This window comes from Mandrillus leucophaeus, unplaced genomic scaffold, assembly GCF_000951045.1.
Source record: "Mandrillus leucophaeus isolate KB7577 unplaced genomic scaffold, Mleu.le_1.0 Scaffold197, whole genome shotgun sequence".
In the NCBI taxonomy this organism is placed as follows: domain Eukaryota; kingdom Metazoa; phylum Chordata; class Mammalia; order Primates; family Cercopithecidae; genus Mandrillus; species Mandrillus leucophaeus.
In genome coordinates, this window is record NW_012101998.1 from 393,771 (window position 1) to 400,728 (window position 6,958).

Consider the following 6,958-nt stretch of genomic DNA (forward strand, 5'->3'; position numbering starts at 1 on the left):
CTCATGATAGTGAGCGAGTCCTCACAAGATCTGATGGTTTTGTAAGTGTTTGGAAGTTCCTCCTTTGTTCTTCTTTCTCCTGCCACCTTGTGAAGAAGGTGACTGCTCCTTCTTCCAACATGATTGTAAGTTTCCTGAGGCCTCCCAAGCCATGTGGAAGTGTGAGTCAATTAAACTTCTTTTCTTCATAAATTACCCAGTCTCAGGCTTTTTTTTTTTTCATAGCAGTGTGAAAAACAAACAAACAAACAACTAATACATACCCCTTAACCAACCTCTATTCAGACCCCCACCTCTACTCTTACTGAACTCTGGTTACCACCAATCTACTCGCTATCTTCATGAAATCCACTTGTTTTTTTTTTTTAGTTCCCACATATGAGTGAGAATATGCAATATTTGTCTTTTTGTGCTTGACTTATTTACTTAACATCATGGCCTCTAGTTCCATCCATATTCCTGCAACTGACAGGATTTCATTATTTTTTTTATGACTGAATACTATTCCGTTATGTACATACACCACATTTCTTTATCCATTCATCCATTGATGGCCACTTAGGTTGATTCCATATTTTGGATATTGTAAATATTGTTGCAGTAAACATGGGAGTGCAGATAGCTCTTCAGTATATTGATTCCCTTTCTTTTGGATATATACCCAGTAGTGGAATTGCTAAATCATATGATAGTTCTGTTTTTAGTTTTCTGAGGAGCTTCCATACTGTTCTCCATAGTGGTTGTACTAATTTACCTTCTCATCAGCAGTGTACAAGGATTCCCCTTTCTCCAAATTCTCACCAGCATCTGTTATTCCCTGTTTTTAGATAAAAGTCATTTTAACTGTGGTGAGATGATAGCTCATTGTGCTTTTGATTTGCATTTTTCTCATGATCAGTGATGTCTAGCATTCGTTTATATACCTGTTAGCAATTGTATGTCTTCTTTTGAGAAATGTCTATTTGGATCTCTTTTGTCCATTTTTAAACTGGATTATTTGTGTTTTTACATAGAGTTGTTGGAGATCCTCATATATTCTTGTTATTAGTCCCTTGTCAGGTGGATAGGTTGTGGTATTTTCTCCTATTCTGTGGGTTGTCTGTTCACTTTGTTGGTTGTTTCCTTTGCTGTGCAGAAGCTTTTTAGTTTGATGTAATTCCATTTGTCTGTTTTTGCCTTTGTTGCCTATGCTTTTGAGGTCTTACACAAAAAAATTTTTGCCCAGACCAGTGTCCTGGAGTGTTTCCTCAATGTTTTCTTCTAGTAGATTCATAGTTTCAGGATTTAGATTTAAGTCTTTAATCCATTTTTATTTGATTTTTGTTTATGGTGAGAGATAGGGGTCTAGTTTCATTCTTCTGCATATGGTTACCCAGTTTCCCAGCATCATTTATTGAAAAGACTGTCCCTTTCTCCAACGTATGTTCTTGGTTCCTTTGTTGAAAATAAGTTGGCTGTAAGTACATGGATTTGTATCTGGGTTCTCTATTCCGTTCCATTCGACTGTCTGTTTTATGCCAGTACCATACTGATTTGGTTACTATAGCTTCATACTATATTTTGAAATCAGGTATTATGCTATCTTCAGCTTTGTTCTTTTTGCTCAGGATTGCATTGGCTATTTGGGGTCTTTTGTGGTTCCATGTGAATTTTAGGATTTTTTTTCCTATTTCTGTGAAGAATTTTTTTTTTCTGAAGAATGTTATTGGTATTTTGATAGGAATTGCATTGAATGTATAAATTGCTTTGAGTAGTATTGTCATTTTTTTTTTTTTTTTTGAGACAGAGTCTCGCTTTGTTGCCCAAGCTGGAGTGCAGTGGTGTGATCTCAGCTCACTGCAACTTCTGCCTCCTGGGTTCAAGTGATTCTCCTGCCTCAGCCTCCTGAGTAGCAGGGGCTAGAGGTGCCCGCTGCCACATCTGGCTAATTTTTTGTATTTTAGTAGAGACCGGATTTCACCCTGTTGCCTAGGCTGGTCTCGAACTCCTGAGCTCAGGCAATCCTCCTGCCTCAGCCTCCCAAAGTACTAGGATTACAGGCATGAGCAACTGCTCCTGGCCAGTAGTATTATGTTTTTAGCAATACCAATTCTTCCAGTCCATGAGCATGGACTATCTTTCCATATTTTGGTGTCCTCTTCAATTTTTTTCATCAGTGTTTTATAGTTTTCCTTGTATAGATCTTTTACTTCTTTGGTTAAATTGGTTCCTACGTATTTTATATTCTTTGTAGCTATTGTAAATGGGGAAAATTGTAAATCAAAAAATGTGTTTTGATTTCTTTTTCATATTGTTTGCTGTTGATGTATATAAATGCTACTGATTTTTGTATGTTGATTTTGTATCCTGGAACTTTACTGAATTTGTCAGTTCAAAGAATTTTTTGGTATAGTTTTTAGGATTTTCCAAATATAAGATCACATTGTCTGCCAGCAAGTCTAACTTGACTTCTTCCTTTCTAGTTCGGATGCCCTTTATTCTTTTCTGTCACCTAGTTGCTCTGGCCAGGACTTCCAGAATTATACTGAATAAAAGTAGTGAAAGTGGGGATCTTTGTCTGGCTCCAGATCTTAGAGAAAGGATTTTCAATTTTTCCCCATCAAGTATGATGTTGGCTTTGGGTTTGTCTAATATATGGCTTGTATTATTTTGAGGTATGGAATACACCCAGTTTGTTAAGCATTTTTATTATAAAGGGATGTTAAATTTTATTGAATGCTTTCTCAGAATCTATTGAAATTATATAGCTTTTGTTCTTGGTTCTGTAAATGCAATGTATCACATTAATGTATCGTGTAAATCAATAAATGTTTATTAATGTATCACATAAGTCAATAAATGTTTAATATTTCTCGATTTATGTATGTTGAACCATCCTTGCATTTCTGGGATGAATCCCACTTGAACATGGTGAATGATCTTTTTAATCTGTTGTTGAATTCAGTTTGCTAGTATTTTGTTGAGGATTTTTGCATCTACATTCATCAGTGATATTAGCTTCTCATTTTCTTTTTTTGTTGTGTCTGGTTTGATATCAGGGTAATGCTGGCCTCATAGAATGAATTTGGAAGTATTTCCTCCTTTTCATTGTTTTGAAGAGTTTGAGTAGAGTTGGTATTAGTTCTTCTTTAAATGTTTGGTAGAATTCAGCAGTGAAGCCACCTGGAGTTTTCTTTGATGGGAGACTTTATTACAGCTTAGAGCTCATTACTTGTTATGGGCTTGTTGATGTTTTCTTTTCTTCATGGTTCAGTCTTGGCAGGTTCTATGTGTCCAATTTATCCATTTCTTCTAGGTTTTCCAATTTGTTGTTGTATAGTTGTTCATGGTCTCTAATGTTTCTTTGTATTTCTGTGGTCTCAGTTATGTCTCCTTTTGTTGTTTCTGATTTTATGTATTTGGGTCTTCTCTCTTTTTTCCTTAGTCTAGCTAAAGGTTTGTCAATTTTATCTTTTCAAAAAACTACTTGTTTTGTTGATATTCTCTCTCTCTATATATTTTTACGTCAACTTCATTTATTTCTGCTCTGATCCTTATTGTTTCCTCCCTTCTAATTTTGGATTAAGTGTGTTCTCGCTTTTCTAGTTCGTTGGGGCACATTGTTAGATTTTTTATTTGAAGTCTGTCTACTGTTTCTTTCTTTCTTGGTTTTGTTTTTGAACAGAGTCTCGCTCTGTCACCCAGGTTGGAGTGCAGTGGTGCAATTATGGCTCTCTGCAGCCTCGACTTCCCAGGCTCAAGCGATCCTCCCACCTCAGCCTCCTGAGTAGCGACTACAGGTATGTGCCACTACAACAGCTAATTTTAAAAATTTTTGTAGAGATGAGGTCTCACTGTGTTGTCCAGACTGCTATTGAACTCTTGGCCTCAAGCAGACTTCCCACTTCGGCCTCCCAAAGTGCCAGGATTACAGGCATGAGTCACTGTGCCTGGCCTGTCTTTCTGCTTTTTTGGTGAAGGTGTTTATTGCGAAAATCTTCCCTCTTAGTAGTGCTTTTTCTGTGTTCAATAGATTTTGGTATGTTGTATTTCCCTGTTCATTTATCCAAGAAATTTTAAAAATTTCTTCCTAATTTCTTCATTGACCCTTTGGTCACTCAGGAGCATGTTGCATAGTTTCCATGTATTTGTGAAGTTTCTGATGTTTCTTTTCATCTTGATTTCTAATTTTATTCCATTGTAGCTAGAAAAGATACCTAATATGATTTCCACCGGTTTTTTTTCTTTTTTTTTTTTTGAGACAAGGTCTTGCTTTGTTGCCCAGGCTGGAGTGCAGTAGCACAGTGATGGCTCACTGCAGCCTTGACCTCCTGGGCTTACATGATCCTCCCCCGTCAACAACCTGAGTAGCTAGGACTACAGGTACATGCCACCATGCCCAGCTAATTTTAAAATTTTTTGTAGAGATGGAGTTTCACTTTGTTGCCAGGCTTGTCTCAAACTCCTGGCCTCAAGTGATCCTCCTGCCTCAGTCTCCCAAAATGCTGGGATTACAGGTGTAAACCACCATGCCTGGCCCGATTTCTACTTTTTAAAATTTACTCAGGCTGGGCACAGTGGCCATGCCTATAATCCTAGCACAGAGGCCAAGGCGTGTGGATCACTTGAGGTCAGGAGTTCGAGACCAGCCTGGCCAACATGGTGAAACCCTGTCTCTTCTAAAAATACAAAAATTAGCTGGGTATGGTGGCAGGAACCTGTAATCCCAGCTACTCAGGAGGCTGAGGCAGGAGAATTGCTTGAACCTGGGAGATGGAGGCTGCAGTGAGCCGACATCAGGCTACTGCACTCTGGCCTGGGTGACACAGCGAGACTCTGTCTCAAAAAAAAAAAAAAGTTATTGAGACTTGTTTTGTGGCCTAAGGTGTGCTCTATTATGGATAATGTTTCAAGTGCTGATGAAAATAATGTGTGTTATGCAGCATTTGGGCAAATGTTATGTAGATGTTACTTAGGTCTATTAAGTATAGTGTGCAGTTTAATTGTGATGTTACTCTATTGATTTTTTTGTCTGTATGATTTGTCCATTACTGAGACAGTTCCCTACTATTATTGTATTGCACTCCATCTCTCCCTTCAGACCTATTAATGCTTGCTTTTTAAACTTGGGACCATCCTGTGTTGCATGCATATTTATAATTATTATATCCACCTGCTGAATTGATCCCTTTATCATTATATAGTGACCCCTTTTGTGTCTTTCTACAGTCTTATTTTGTATTCTATTTGATCTAAGTATAATGATTCCTGCCCTCTTTTGGTTTCTAGTTTCGTGAAGCATCTTTTTCTATCCCTTCACTTTCAGTCTATGCGTGTCTTCAGAGGTGAGGTGGGTTTCTTATAGTAGCATGTAGTTGGGTCTTATTTCTTTATCTACTCCGTCACTCTATCCCTTTTAATTGGAGAATTGAGTCCATTTACATTCTGTTTTATTATTGATAAGAGGGGATTTACTACTGCCATTTTGTTGCTTGTTTTCTGGTTATTTTGTAACTTTTGTCTTCCTTTCTTCCTTTTTTATTGTCTTCTTTTGTGGCTATGTGATCTTCTTTGGTAGTATGTTTTAATTCATTGTTTTTTTACTTGCAGTGAATCGACTTTTTTTTTTTTTTTTTTTTTGCATTGTGGTTCCCGTGAGGAAACAAAAAAATATATATCTTATAGATATAACAAGTTATTTTAAACAGATGACAACTACACTTTGATCACAAAGAAAAGAAGACAAACAGAAAAAAGGAAAAAAAGACCAGTTCTACACTTTAACTCTATCCCCCCATTTTGACTTTTAGTTGTCTGAATTTACATATATTTATATTACTTACCTCTTGACAGGTTGCTATAGCTATTATTGTTCATGACAAATCGATCATGGCTGTTGTGGTAAACTGAGCACCAGAGAGACCGATACGGGGAATATAGTAGGATGTTTATTTAAGGTACGCACCAGCTCAGTGGATTCACATCCAAAAAGCTGACCATTGAACAAAAACAGAGTTTAGCTTATGTAGGTTAGCATACATAAGCAAAATAAAGGCAGTAAGTTTTACAGTGACAAGTCACGTAATCTATAGCATAACTGCTGACCTTGGCAATAACCTGTGGCCTTGTATGGCTAGTGGCCTAGCAACTGCATCAAAAGAAAAACAGGAACTTTGCAAATCCTACTAAATACAAGCATTGGCAAACATAGTCATAACTAATAGTACAATACAGGAGAGACAGTAAAGGAATTTGTTTTTCTTCTTTTAACCTTGCTTGGGGGTGTCCGGAGTTCATTTCTTAAGGCTAGGTCACCACGACCTGTCTATAGCCTTGCCTGCAGTAGAGAAAAACTTGTGTTTCTCACTTCACCTTTAAGTGCTGAATTTATTCACTTTTCTTGGAGTGAATAAATGCAGTACTTATTTGCATTATTATTTTTAAATTTCTGTCTCATGCCTATTGGGCTCCATACTAAAATTGTGAGTGGATTGTATGCCACAGTTACAGTATTAGAGCATTCTGGGTTTTTCTATGTATTTAATTTTACTAGTGGGTTTTATACTTCAATTTTTCTCACATTAGCAATTTTTTTTCAGACTGAAGAAGTACCTTGAGCATTTCTTGTAAGATGGGTCTGGCGGTAGTGAATTCTTTTGGGGCTTTTTTTCTTTTGAGACAGGATCTCCCTTTCTTGCCCAGATTGGAGTGCAGTGGTGCAATGTTGACTCACTGCAGCCTCAACCTCCTGGGCTCAAGCGACCCTCCCACCTCAGTCTCTGTAGTAGCTGAGACTACAGGCATGCACCACCACACCAGGCTAATTTTGTTTATTATTTGTATTTTATTTTACTTTTATTTTATTTTATTTTATTTTATTTTATTTTATTTTATTTTATAGAGATGAGGTCTCACTATGTTGCCCGGGCTGGTGTCCAACTCCTGGACTCAAGTGATCCTCCTACCTTGGCTTCCCAAA